The sequence below is a fragment of the Cebus imitator genome, unplaced genomic scaffold (genome assembly GCF_001604975.1).
Source record: "Cebus imitator isolate Cc_AM_T3 unplaced genomic scaffold, Cebus_imitator-1.0 Scaffold9, whole genome shotgun sequence".
NCBI classification, from domain to species: Eukaryota; Metazoa; Chordata; class Mammalia; order Primates; family Cebidae; genus Cebus; species Cebus imitator.
Genome location: NW_016107324.1, coordinates 3,379,031 through 3,391,798, shown reverse-complemented (window position 1 = coordinate 3,391,798; position 12,768 = coordinate 3,379,031). Strand labels below are relative to the sequence as shown.

General features: G+C 36.7%; 1 protein-coding gene across 11 annotated transcripts in view; it reads right to left on the bottom strand.

Annotated features, from left to right (window-relative positions):
• Window positions 1-12,768, bottom strand: part of NCOA2 (nuclear receptor coactivator 2) — a 306,209-nt gene that overhangs the window by 131,261 nt on the left and 162,180 nt on the right. Inside the window, exon 1 of one of the 11 annotated variants that reach the window (XM_017544659.2) lies at window positions 6,378-8,000. The exons of the other annotated variants lie outside the window; for them this stretch is intronic. The gene's annotated coding sequence lies outside the window, so the exon portion shown is untranslated. Of the gene's footprint in view, window positions 1-6,377; window positions 8,001-12,768 lie in introns of those variants that run through there. 11 annotated transcript variants of the gene reach the window in all.

Below are 12,768 nucleotides of genomic sequence, written 5' to 3'. Positions count from 1 at the left end.
GCACAACTGTGTCCCCATTTCCCTCCGTATCTGCAATCTAGACGCACTATTCTAGACAAACAATAGATTTTTGTGTCTTACAGTAATTGGGTTGATTTCTCTTACTTTTCTCTGTTCTGCTCACATTAACCTCTGTAGAAAAAACAACTTTCTAGCCGGGCGCGGTGGCTCAAGCCTGTAATCCCAGCACTTTGGGAGGCTGAGGCGGGTGGATCACGAGGTCAAGAGATCGAGACCATCCTGGTCAACAGTGGTGAAACCCCGTCTCTACTAAAAATACAAAAAATTAGCTGGGCATGGTGGCGTGTGCCTGTAATCCCAGCGACTCAGGAGGCTGGGGCAGGAGAATTGCCTGAACCCGGGAGGCGGAGGTTGCGGTGAGCCGAGATCGCGCCATTGCACTCCAGCCTGGGTAACGAGCGAAACTCCGTCTCAAAAAAAAAAAAAAAAAAAAACAACTTTCTGTTTACATCTGCAACCTTGCCTTCCCCTACTTAATCCTACAACCAACTTTAGAAGACTGTGTTCCGGAACTTAATTTCAACTGCATTGAGTTTGCCTGGGAGTTGAGATATTCTGGAGGTGATGGGAGATCAAACCAGGCAGAACAGAAGGGGCCTCAAACGGGTCACTGCAGGAATTCTGTTTCAGCCTTGCAATGGTAACTGAATATATTTGAACAATGATTCATTCTGATAAACATATATCACAACTCATCATCTAAATGAAAAAGTAAACTCTACCAACCACCAAGCAGAAAAACCAGATAATTTAAATTGGTCTTCAAATTTTAGATGTGAAGAAACACGAGACAGAATCCTTGTGGATCTTCTTGGTAATGCCAGGCAGTACAAGATTCCACTGCACTCTATTCTGAACCAAACATTCCATGCCCACGGCCTTTCCTAAGGCTCACAACCTGCTGCTATAAGGCAGCTTTTCTTCATCTCTATACACAGAAAACACCCTAACACCACCATGCCCCCCAGCACTTGATTCAGGAATCTGATCTACAGGTTGCCGGGGTCTAAGGGAATGGCTTGGCACAAAACTTCTATCCAGACAAAGACAATGGTAATTGGTGCCACTTCTCTCTCTTGATTATCCCAAAGACTGAGAGCCTGCTCAAACAAGTTCTTTGTTTGAGGAGGGAGAAGTGTTCAGTGAGAGGAGAAAGCAACAGCTAAAAAGATACACAGGAAGAAACCGCAAGATAACAAAGTTACAAGGAGCAAGGAATGAGCCAAGGTTACAAGGCAGAGAAAAGATATGTAGTAAGAATGTGAATGGGCCAGTTAGCTGGCAGGACAGGCACAGCAGAAGCAGATCCAGAGACCACCTTTGCTACCATAGTCAACAAGTGCATGGCTCTCAAACCTCTCCGCACAGGAACATCTCTTGTGACCAATCCTTCCAGATTTCAATATCTAGAATATCACACAGACAGAAAGGCTTTGGGGAAAATGTGGCCCTCTACCCTGTTCCAACAAGGACAGAAGCTCTATTAAGAAAGGCAGCTCCATCTGACTCCATCTCCTAACTTGGCCCTGGACCTCCAGATAATGATAAGCTTTGGAGTCATTTCTTGCTTCGAACATTTGCTAGCTGCACAACCTTGGGAAAGGTATTCAACCCTTCTAAGCCTGTTTCCATGTATGTAGTATTTGCAAATAACATTTACTTCACAAGTTTGAATGAAAATTAAATGAGATAAAGCAGGAAAGCACATGGCCTAGTATACAGAAACACCCGCATACAAATAAGCTGCCTTCATTATTCTTGTCATTATTATCTTAAACTCTTAGCCCATTGCAGGTATTCCGCAAATAACACTCCCTATTCACACAGGAGATGCTCTGTCTTGTTTCAGCTCTCATACTGTAAAGCAAATATCTCTCTGCAGTCTCTTTAGGGCCACATTTTTGCATTTTTGTTCTTCTGCTGTTGCAAGTGGCCCCCAAGCATAATGCTAGAATGCTATCTAGGGTTCCTAGAAAATATGAATGTTAGACAAGCTTTGTTCAGGCAGGAGTTAACACTGCTGTCGGCTGTGAGCACAATCTTAATCAACAATATTATACAACTTACATATTAAATAAGTTGTCTTTAAACAGAAACACACATAAGGTTATATATTGATCAGATGACTAAGATGATATGACCTGAGGCCTGCAGGAACCTAACCATCAATTTTCCCCTAGGAGCCATGGCTCAGAATTCTCCAGTTCCATGTTTCCCACAACTTCATAAAACACAACCCCTGTGAAATCAGGAGAATCGATGCTATTACATTAAAGGTAGAATAAAAGAGTAGGTGAGAATGTCTAGAACATGAAGCTGGAGGGGCAGATCCAGATTGTGAAAGAGCCTCTTATATCCTACCAAGGAAGGTGGACTTCTAATTGCTTCTAATCTGTAGCTGCTGATTCAAAGACTACGGGCTTGGAAAGAGTCTGTACACCTTTCTCCTCCTTATAGAATCCCTGGTATCTATAAACAAGGATATTTATTTAAATCCTTTGTGGTTTTTATACCTGAATGCTCCATCATAGCAATGCAGTGAGTAAAGGACCTTGGAAGCAGCAAGCTCTCCATTTGCCAAGAAAAAGTAAAAGAAACTAAGTAAGAAAATATGCAACACACATCTTTCAGATCCCAGAACTACAAAGCTTCTCCCCATCCAAAATTAATCTGATGGCAATTAATAGTCACTCTATTGTAACAATCTCTGACATACTATTTTAATGCTCTACTTCATTCTCCTTCTTCTAAAGCAGATTTCTGAATTAGCAGGGAGTTAATGTTCATGAATATGTTTCTTTTCAAGGCAGATGAAATACTCTTTAAATAATGTCTTACTCTTAACATACTTGAAATGAAACAGAAGTTCACTAAAAGTACAAACACTAAAAAACAAAAAAATCACTTCAACTGTAATAGTTCTCTCCTTGTCTGTTATGTTCATCTTGTCCTCATTCTGGAATATATCAGCAAACCTAACTGAACTCAGCACCATCTGAACTCAATACACACAGTAATTTAGCACCTAGACTCTCAAGGCAAACTGCCTGGGCTGAACTCCTGCACCACTACTCATTAGTTGTGTGAGCTTGGACCAGTGACTTTACCTCTCCATGACTCCAGCTCCCAACTGTGAAACAGGAATTGAATACAGATAAGGTCCATGGAACAGGACCTGGCACGTAAGTTCCACATAAAAGGTAGCTTTAAAACTATTGTTAATTGTTTTGCAAAAGTCATTTTCCTCATAAAAGACAAGAAAAAAGTAAAAACAAAGTCTTTAAAATGTTATTTTAAATAAGCATGTAAAAATGACATATAAAAATGGACATTTTCACATTTAAAACAAGAAAACAAAATTTGGAAAAACAAAATTTAATATATAACTAAAAATAAAAAGGCTATTGTAAAGTTTCAATACTATGTTTACCATTCATTTTGACTACAGTCTAAGGACATATGGAAGCAAAACATGGATCTTAAACATAAGCCTCACAGTATGTTTCTATGACTATTCTAGCCACTCAATTTACTATTATAATTGGATTCAACATCTAAAATGATGAAACCAAACATCTAGTTTCTATCACAACCTATTTCTTAATCTTTAATAACTTTTAAAGAAGAAACAATCATTCAATGTCAAGATTATAGTGTCTGGTGTTTCTTACAAAATCTTTAATAAAACATCCACACCAATAACCATGTTATCCTTAAAATTAAAGTCATGCAAATGTATGTTTATGTTGTGCTATATTAGTGATTACTACAAGCCATAACCCTGCAAGTTCACTATGAACCAGGGGAAAATAGCCATCACCACTAAAATGCAGACCAAAAAGTGCCAAGTCTTACTTTTTTAATGACAAGGACCAAAGCACCTGTGAGAGAAACGGATAAGCCAACAGATTCTAAACCTTTCTCTGCATTTCCGAGTGATACTGTTTGAGAGTAAATCCCATAAGAGGTATCGTGGGAAAATCTGCTGGCTGTTGCACATGCTTTTTCACTTCCTGAATCTTATATTCCCTTTGCTTCCACAGAATTCAAATGTCTCTAAAATATAGCCCTGTAATTTAATCCTGCCTAAATCTTCCCAAACTTTTACTTTCTCAAAAAACAAAAAGGTCCTATGAACACATTTCACTCAGTTTTACAACACTGAATACTAAGATCACATTTAATTCTACCTTTTCTTACCTATCTCTTCTACAAATTAAAAATCGTTCCAAAAAACAACCCCCCTTAGCCTGACAAGATCAGACCCGATTATAATATTTGTGGTTAATTATTGTGGTTGGAATTCTGAAGTGTAGCAGGATTTGCAAGCTAGACATCTGGCTTGTTTAGACACTACCCGGACGTCAACACCTGCACCTCTTAACTCAGATAATAATACTGGGGCGCCTCCTCACTCCCCAACCTCCAAAAGTAAAGACCTTTTGTTTAGATAACTCAATATATTAATCTGTTTATGAAAATACTTTAAATTTGCAAAGGACTGATGTTTTATGTCCTAGGAGAAAAACATTATCAGGAACAAAAACCACTCTAGCTGTAGAAGATTATAAAAACAAACAACAAAGAAGCAAATGTATTTCTGTTCTGATACAAAGGAAAATGAACTGGCATGAATGCAGACCAGTTAAAACTACCATCCAAATCTGCTCATATGAAATGTATTTCACACAATCAGAGAAGTACTCTCTCAACAGCCATATAAGTTTTATTCTTTTTAGCTATTTTAAATTCCTATAAGATACAGGATAATCACATTTATTGAGGCTGGGTTCCAATGCCAGTTGTAAGTTAACTTATCTGATTAAATATCTTATTTGTCTTCATTTTCCCATATTGTTTCATAGAGTGGTTTGTAATAATAGATGCTCAATAAAAATATCTTTTAATTATTACAAAAGTCTTGGCTCATTTCAAGGTTTAGATAAGGTAACAAAATAAAATTTAAAAACAAAATAAAGGAAAACAAAGAAAGCCCAAACAATGTAACTTTGAAATTTTTATTATTCAAAATATTTAACCTATGGTGCTAGTGCTTTCTGGGCTGAAAATGGAACTCTGTCTCACAGCCTACTTACAAGAATGTGAGCGTCATTGAAAGAGCAGTGAAAATAAAAAAAGGAAAAAAAAAAAAAAGAATGTAGGAGTTACCATAGTTTAAAAAAATCCCAAATTAATTAAATGCTTATTTGAACCAAGTTGTTTTTCTATATAAAGTACCAGTGTTGTTAGCTTTTTTAAAGAAAATCTCATTTAATAAAATTAATAATTTATTAAACTATACTGTGCTAAGATATGGCTTGTAGATATAAAGAAGAATAATCTCTTGCACTTAGTATAATTAAGAAATATGTTTGAGTTGCTCTCATCTTTTATTAGAAAAGACAGCAAGAATTAATTCTTTGTTAAACTGTCTATACACCTTATAAATTGCCTGATAAATTCCTTACCTCTTCCAACCTCAATTTCAAAAGGGAACTGTATAGAGTATACTTTAGTTTCAAAATCATATGTGATTTGGAAACATATACACTTCAGCACATCTGTTCTAGAAGTTAAAACATTAGCAAATTCATTCTCCGAGTATATGTTGTATAATTGTTAACCCTTTTCAGATAATGCTTCTGATTATCTTTAACCAATCTCAGACTTTTAAGTACTACATTTTGCAAGGTTAAGAGAAAGGTACAGACTGCTAAGAGAATTAATAGCATTAACATGAGCAAAAGTGGACACGTACAGTCTGAAGATTAACTGTATATTATTTAGCTCTCTGCATACAATAGCATAAGATCAATCTGAGAAAGTTAGGTACTATATATAACAACAACAACAACAAAAAATCACTGAATCAAGGCCTCTGCCAAAAATAAAAGCTTTACTTACCATCTAATCAAAAATTAAATAATTTCAAATTTATCACAAAGTTCCCCTTTAAGCTTGAAATTAGAAAAGGATAAAAAGTATAGAGATAGAAAGATAAGGCTTATAGTTATATTTATTCCTTAATAATTAAGATTTGCATCTAAAAAATTAAGATTATCCTCCTGAATTTTAGAAATCCTTATCAAAATATTTCCTAAAAACAAGCATGACACCGTATTTGGCTACATAAATAAACTACAAGGAATATTTAAACACTAAACAAACACAAAAGAAATAAGAACCATGGGAATCAATTTGGGTCACACTGTATCTATTTGTTCCTGAGAACATTATCACCGCCTGGTTGTCATGCTCAGTTCTCCCTTCTACAACGCACCGCACATCCAATCCACAAGCACACAGAATTCCAAGAACATTACCAAATATTAAGTCAGAGCACTTCTGAAACACACCTTGTAATTGTCCACAGCCTCTGCAGTTCATATCAGAGCTCAGCAGCTTCTCTTTATCTTCACCAGTGATGTAAATACAAATACCATACATCACTCATTAAAACAAAACAAAACCCCCCACAATTAGCAATAAATTTATTGCCTCAGAGATAAATCTCCTCTGTTAACCCAAACCAACATTATGTCTTGGGGTAAACCTAAGCACATGCTGAGCACCCCGCCGCTTATCTCCTCTATCATTTGTTTCTAACGATAGCTGACAAACTAGCCACACAAATCCTTTTTTAGCTGCTGATCAGACAGATCCCCCTTTGACAATCCAGCATGGTGGAACACTCGAAAATTCTTCCTGCTTCTATTCTATTGCTTGCTCTAAAACCCGGTTTCCTTTTCATTGAGATAATAGCCTTTTCTGCAGTCACATGACTCAGAAGCTACATTAGCAGAGCTTTATGATAATAGACTGAGTAAGCCTCTATCCCCTCCTGCTATTAAGGGGATGTCTTTTTCTTTTCTCTCCCTTTCCTTCTCTCTCACAGTCTCAGACTCAGTCTCTCACTCTCTCACACACACATACACACGTGCATGCAATGTACACGTGCACTCACATACGCATGTCTAAAATTATTTAGTCTTCTTGGAATGTTCATAATAAATAAAAATATATACCCTAAAATGAAAATATAATTTCTAGTTCTGCTGCTAAAAATAAATGCTCAAAACAAACATTCTGATGCACTGTCTTCCTTTCACTAGGATGTACCACACTGACCTTGAACAGTGAGGTGCAGTTAAAAGCAAATATATGCTGTCTTGAGCTTTGCCCTCAATGACATAAATCTGAACTATCTGGCGTAATGAACATTTTGAAGACATTATAGCTATCCACATACTGAGAATTAATTCCCTGTATTAGTAAAACACATGTAAACATACTTTTAAACACCAAGATGTACTCTTGTTAGGAATATATCCTTATTAAGTAATTAATAATTTGCCCGAAGAAGAAAAATATTCCCATGACCAAAGCAATCTTAATAAAAATAATAATCAAAGTTCCTTTAAGGCTGGTTACTTTCGTCCATTTCTGATAAATAATCAACTCTCAAAATACAAATGTGGAAACACCAGCACAGTGCCTGACACACAGAGGCTGCTCCATCATTTTTTAAAATGTCCCTAGTAACAAGTAGAAGCACCAGATAAAAAGAAAGCAGCTGATTACATTATATTCCCACTTCATCTTTGGTTATGGTTTGTTTCACATTAAAAATTGTTCTTAATCCATGAGGCAAGCAATTTGAGGAAGAAGTTTAAATGTGAGAGTGCTGGGTAGTTGAAAGTGGAGAAAAAGATAGAGTAAGGAAGCACACTCAAGTACAGTGTGAAAGTGAAGAATGCTGTACACAGGGAGACTGAAGGAATGATGAATTCTGTTAATCTGAAGACAACAGAAATTTAAACTATATTTTACATTTTTTGGTTATAACTGGCTTCCTCATCTCAAAGTGCAAAACGTATTTTTAATATATATTTTTTACTTTTAACTCTGATAAAATATATGTAACACAAAATTCATCATCTTAACCATTTGTAAGTATACAGTTCAATAGGGTTAAGTATATTCACACTGTTATGCAACAGATCTCCCGAACTTTTTCATCTTGCAAAACCGAAACTCTACACCCATTAAACAACTCCTATTTCCTCCTCCCCTAGCCCCTGGCAACCACCATTCTACTTTCTGTTTCTGGAAGTTTGAGTACTTTAGATACTTCATATGAGTGGAATCACACAGTAATTGTTCTTTTGCATGAAGATACTTTACAAATTATTTTAATACCAGATCAAGACAGAGGTTTCATTTCACAGTCATTTCACATAAACTGAATTATTCATAAGTAAACTGAGCCAGAGTTATATTCTTTAATACAGAAAAACCAATAGATACCAGAAGGGATTATTATCATTATCACATAAAAGTTATCTATACAAAAAACTCTCTAAGTTCTCAGAACTCAAGATATTTGACAACTCCAAATTTAGAATTTGACGATTCCAAAACTTAGTTGACTCTAATTAACCACTCAACATATAAATAAATAGGATAGAATGAGTGTTTATTAATTCTCTTTAAGTCACTTAAGGGAACCATGGTCACTCTGGAAGACCACACTAACAACTAACAGAGACTGAAATGATTAGCGAGGTGCCAGGGAATGTAAGTTTCCAAAAAGACCAGAGCAAAGAAATTTAATTAGAAAATAAAATGATTTCAGAGATGAAGAAAATAAACGCAAAAATTTAAAAAATACCAGCCCATGCCAACACCTCATAATGAAAACCCAAAGCACAATTCAGAATTTTTAAGATAATGTTTTAATTGCTAAAGACCCTTTTAAAGTTATAATGATTTGTAATGTCACCTAAATATTTTCATTATGGACTTAAAATCTAAAATCAATAATCAGCCAAGACAACATATAAAATCAATGCAATGACTAGCAGATCTCAGAGACTTTTAAAAGACTAGCAAAAAACTGCAGGGGTGGTTTGTGAAATCCGTCTACGCAAATGTGTCCTTTTTCTGCTCACAAGGTCATGAAATCTTTGGCAATCTTATAGATCATTTCTATAGAGGGAGTGTGAGATCACAGACACACTAACATTAACACCATGTGTCCTTTATTAACTACAATGCCGCTTTTACAAATTATTTCTCAGCCAGATCATGGGTAGCAGCAAAATGCTATGCATTCCCTGATCAGATCAATCGCAGTAAGAAAACGCCTTCTGCCAAACACATCTAAGTAAAAAATGTCTTGATCCAGATTCTGTGCTTATACTTCAAGATGTATTGCTGTTAGCAAATCTGCCCCTCTGTCATATCTTCTGCTGGCATACACTAGTTGGTAAAATTGCCCAACTCTTCTCCTGAGTGCAGAAGGTAGCAACAGCAGATTTTATCATTAGCAATTTTAAACTTTTTTCTTCACCAAGGCAGTAGTGTTTACAAGGAAATTAGGCTAGATAATTTGTCAAGTTGTTTTTAGCTTTAACATTTATGATGGTGGTTGTATATAGCTGTGGCTCATTTCTTAATCCAAGAGTCTGGTGAGAAGTAAAACAAGGATTCAATAGTGTAATGTTTTCATTTTTAAATTGAGGGACAATTTACATTCAGTGCCATATACAGATCTAAAGAGAACTTAAGAGTAAACTTCAATAGTTGGGACAAATGAAAGCATTTATGTAATCCAGGTTCCTATCAAAATATACAACACTTCCATCACTCTGCAAAGTTCTCTTGTGCCTGTTCTCAGGCAATCCCCATATATCCTCATCCTGCCAACAACCACTGTACTCTGATTTTCTATTACCACAGATTAGCTTTGCTTTGTCTAGAATTTCCAACAAATGAAATCATACAATAAGTACTCTTCTGTTCCGGCTCCTTTCAGTACAGTGTTTGAGATTCATCCATATTACTGCATAGCCATAGGGGATTGGTTCTAGGAGCTTCCCTTGGATATCAAAATCCATGGATGCTCAAGTCCTGGATATAAAAGGTATAGAATCGGAATATAATCTATGCATATCCTCTCATATACATGAAATCCTCTCTATGTTGCTGATGATACCTAATGAAATATAAGTGCTATGTAAATAGTTGTTATACTGTATTGTTTTGGGAATAACGACAAGGGAAAAAAGTCTGCACACATTCATTACAGACAAAATTTTTTTCTCCTATTTTCTATCCAAGGTTGGCTGAATCTAGTGTGCAGAGCCCAACAATATGAGGGTGACCATATATTAATAATGTGTTCCTTTTTATTGCTAAAGATATTTAATTACATGAATATACCATGTTTTATCCATTCTCCTATTGGTGGACATTTAAGTTGTTTCCAATTGGGAGCTTGTAATGAACGGAATTCCAACGTGGTTCTGCAAGATTCTCCACCCCCGCAGTGGGCATGGCCTGCACATTTTCTAGGACTATAAATATGACAGATGTTTTTACCCCAATGATTAGTTTATGTTATATGGCACAACTGGCTCTAAGAAAGAAAGATGACTTGGGTGGGCCTGCACTAACCATGCATTTTCTTTGTTAGTGTACCCGAGGGGCAGGCTCCTCAGCATTAGTGCACTGGCACTGAAGAACAGAGATGGATGGACGGGATTCAAGACGGCTGAAAAGGAATAGCTCTGGAGTGCAGTTCCCAGTGAGGATCCAGAGGCCACTGCAGGTGATCCCAGGCAAGCAGGGTCTGGAGTGGACCTCCAGTAGTCCTACAGCAGAAGGTCCTGATTGTTAAAAGGAAAACTAAAAAACAGAAAGAACTGACTTCATCATCAACAAAAAGGATATCCACTCAGAGACCCCATCCGAAAGTCACCAACTACAAAGACCACAGGTAGATAAATCCACAAAGATGAGAAGAAACCAGTGCAAAAAGAATGAAAACACCCAAAACCAGAACGCCTCTCTTCCTCCAAGGGATCACAACTCCTTACCAGCAAGGGAACAAAGCTGGATGGAGAATGAGTCTAATGAATTGACAGAAACAGGCTTCAGAAGGTGGGTAATAAGAAACTTCTCTGAGCTAAAAGAACATGTTCTAACCCAATGCAAAGAAACTACGAACCTTGAAAATAGGTTTGACGAAATGCTAACAAGAATAAAAAGCTTAGAAAAAAATATAAATGAATTGATGGAGCTGAAAAACACAAGACAAGAACTCCGTGAAGCATACAGTTTCAATAGCTGAATCAACTAAGCAGAAGAAAGGATATCAGAGATTGAAGATCAACTCAATGAAATAAAACAAGAAGGCAAGTTTAGAAAAAAAAGAGTAAAACGAAATGAACAAAGCCTCAAGAAATATGGGATTATGTGAAAAGACCTAATCTAAGTTTGATAGCTGTACCTGAATGTGACAGAGAGAATGAATCCATGCTGGAAAACACTCTTCAGGATATTATCCAGGAGAACTTCCCCAACCTAGCAAGGCAGGCCAATATTCAAGTCTAGGAAATACAGAGAACACCACAAAGATATTCCTAAAGAAGAGCAACCCCAAGGCACATAATTGTCAGTTTCACCAGGGTTGAAATGAAGGAGAAAATGCTAAGGGCAGCCAGAGAGAAAGGTCGGGTTACCCACAAAAGGAAGCCCCCCGGACTCACAGCAGATCTCTCAGCAGAAACACTATAAGCCAGAAGAGAGTGGGGGCAAATATTCAACATCCTTAAAGAAAAGAACTTTCAACCTAGAACTTCATATCCAGCCAAACTAAGCTTCATAAGCGAAGGAGAAAGAAAATCCTTTACGAACAAGCAATTACTTAGAGATTTTGTCACCACCAGGCCTGCCTTACAAGTGCTCCTGAAGGAAGCACTAAACATAGAAAGGAACAACCAGCCACTCCAAAAATTTACCAAATGGTCAAGAGCATCGACACAATGAAGAAGCTGCATCAACGCATGGGCAAAACAAGCAGCTAGCATCAAATGGCAGGATCAAATTCACACATAACAACATTTACCTTAAATGTAAATGGGCTAAATGCTCCAATCAAAAGACACAGACTGGCAAATTGGATAAAAAGTCAAAACCCATTGGTGTGCTGTATCCAGGAAACCCATCTCACATGCAAGGATACACATAGGCTCGAAATAAAGGGATGGAGGAAGATTTACCAAGCAAATGGAGAGCAAAAAAAAAAAAAAAAAAAAGCCGGAGTCGCAATCCTAGTTTCTGATAAAATAGACTTTAAATCAACAAAGATCAAAAGAGACAAAGAAGGGCATTACATAATGGTAAAAGGATCAATGCCACAAGAAGAGGTAATGATCCTAAACATATATGCACCCAATACAGGAGCACCCAGATACATAAAGGAAGTTCTTAATAACCCTGGAAGAAAACCTAGGCAAAAGCATTCAGGACATAGGCATAGGCAAGGACTTCATGACCAAAACACCAAAAGCATTTGCAACAAAAGCCAAAATAGACAAATGGGATCTAATTAAACTCCAGAGCTCCTGCACAGCAAAAGAAACAATCATTAGAATGAACTGGCGACCAACAAAATGGGAAAAATTTTTTACAATCTACCCATCTGACAAAGGGCTAATATCCAGAATCTACAAAGAACTAAAACAGATTTACAAGAAAAAAACAAACAAACTCATTCAAAAGTGGGAAAAGTATATGAACAGACACTTTTCAAAAGAGGACATACATGAGGCCAACAAACATATGAAAAAATGCTCATCATCACTGGTCATTAGAGTAATGCAAATCAAAACTACATTGAGGTACCATCTCACGCCAGTTAGAATGGCAATCATTAAAAAATCTGGAGACAACAGATGCTGG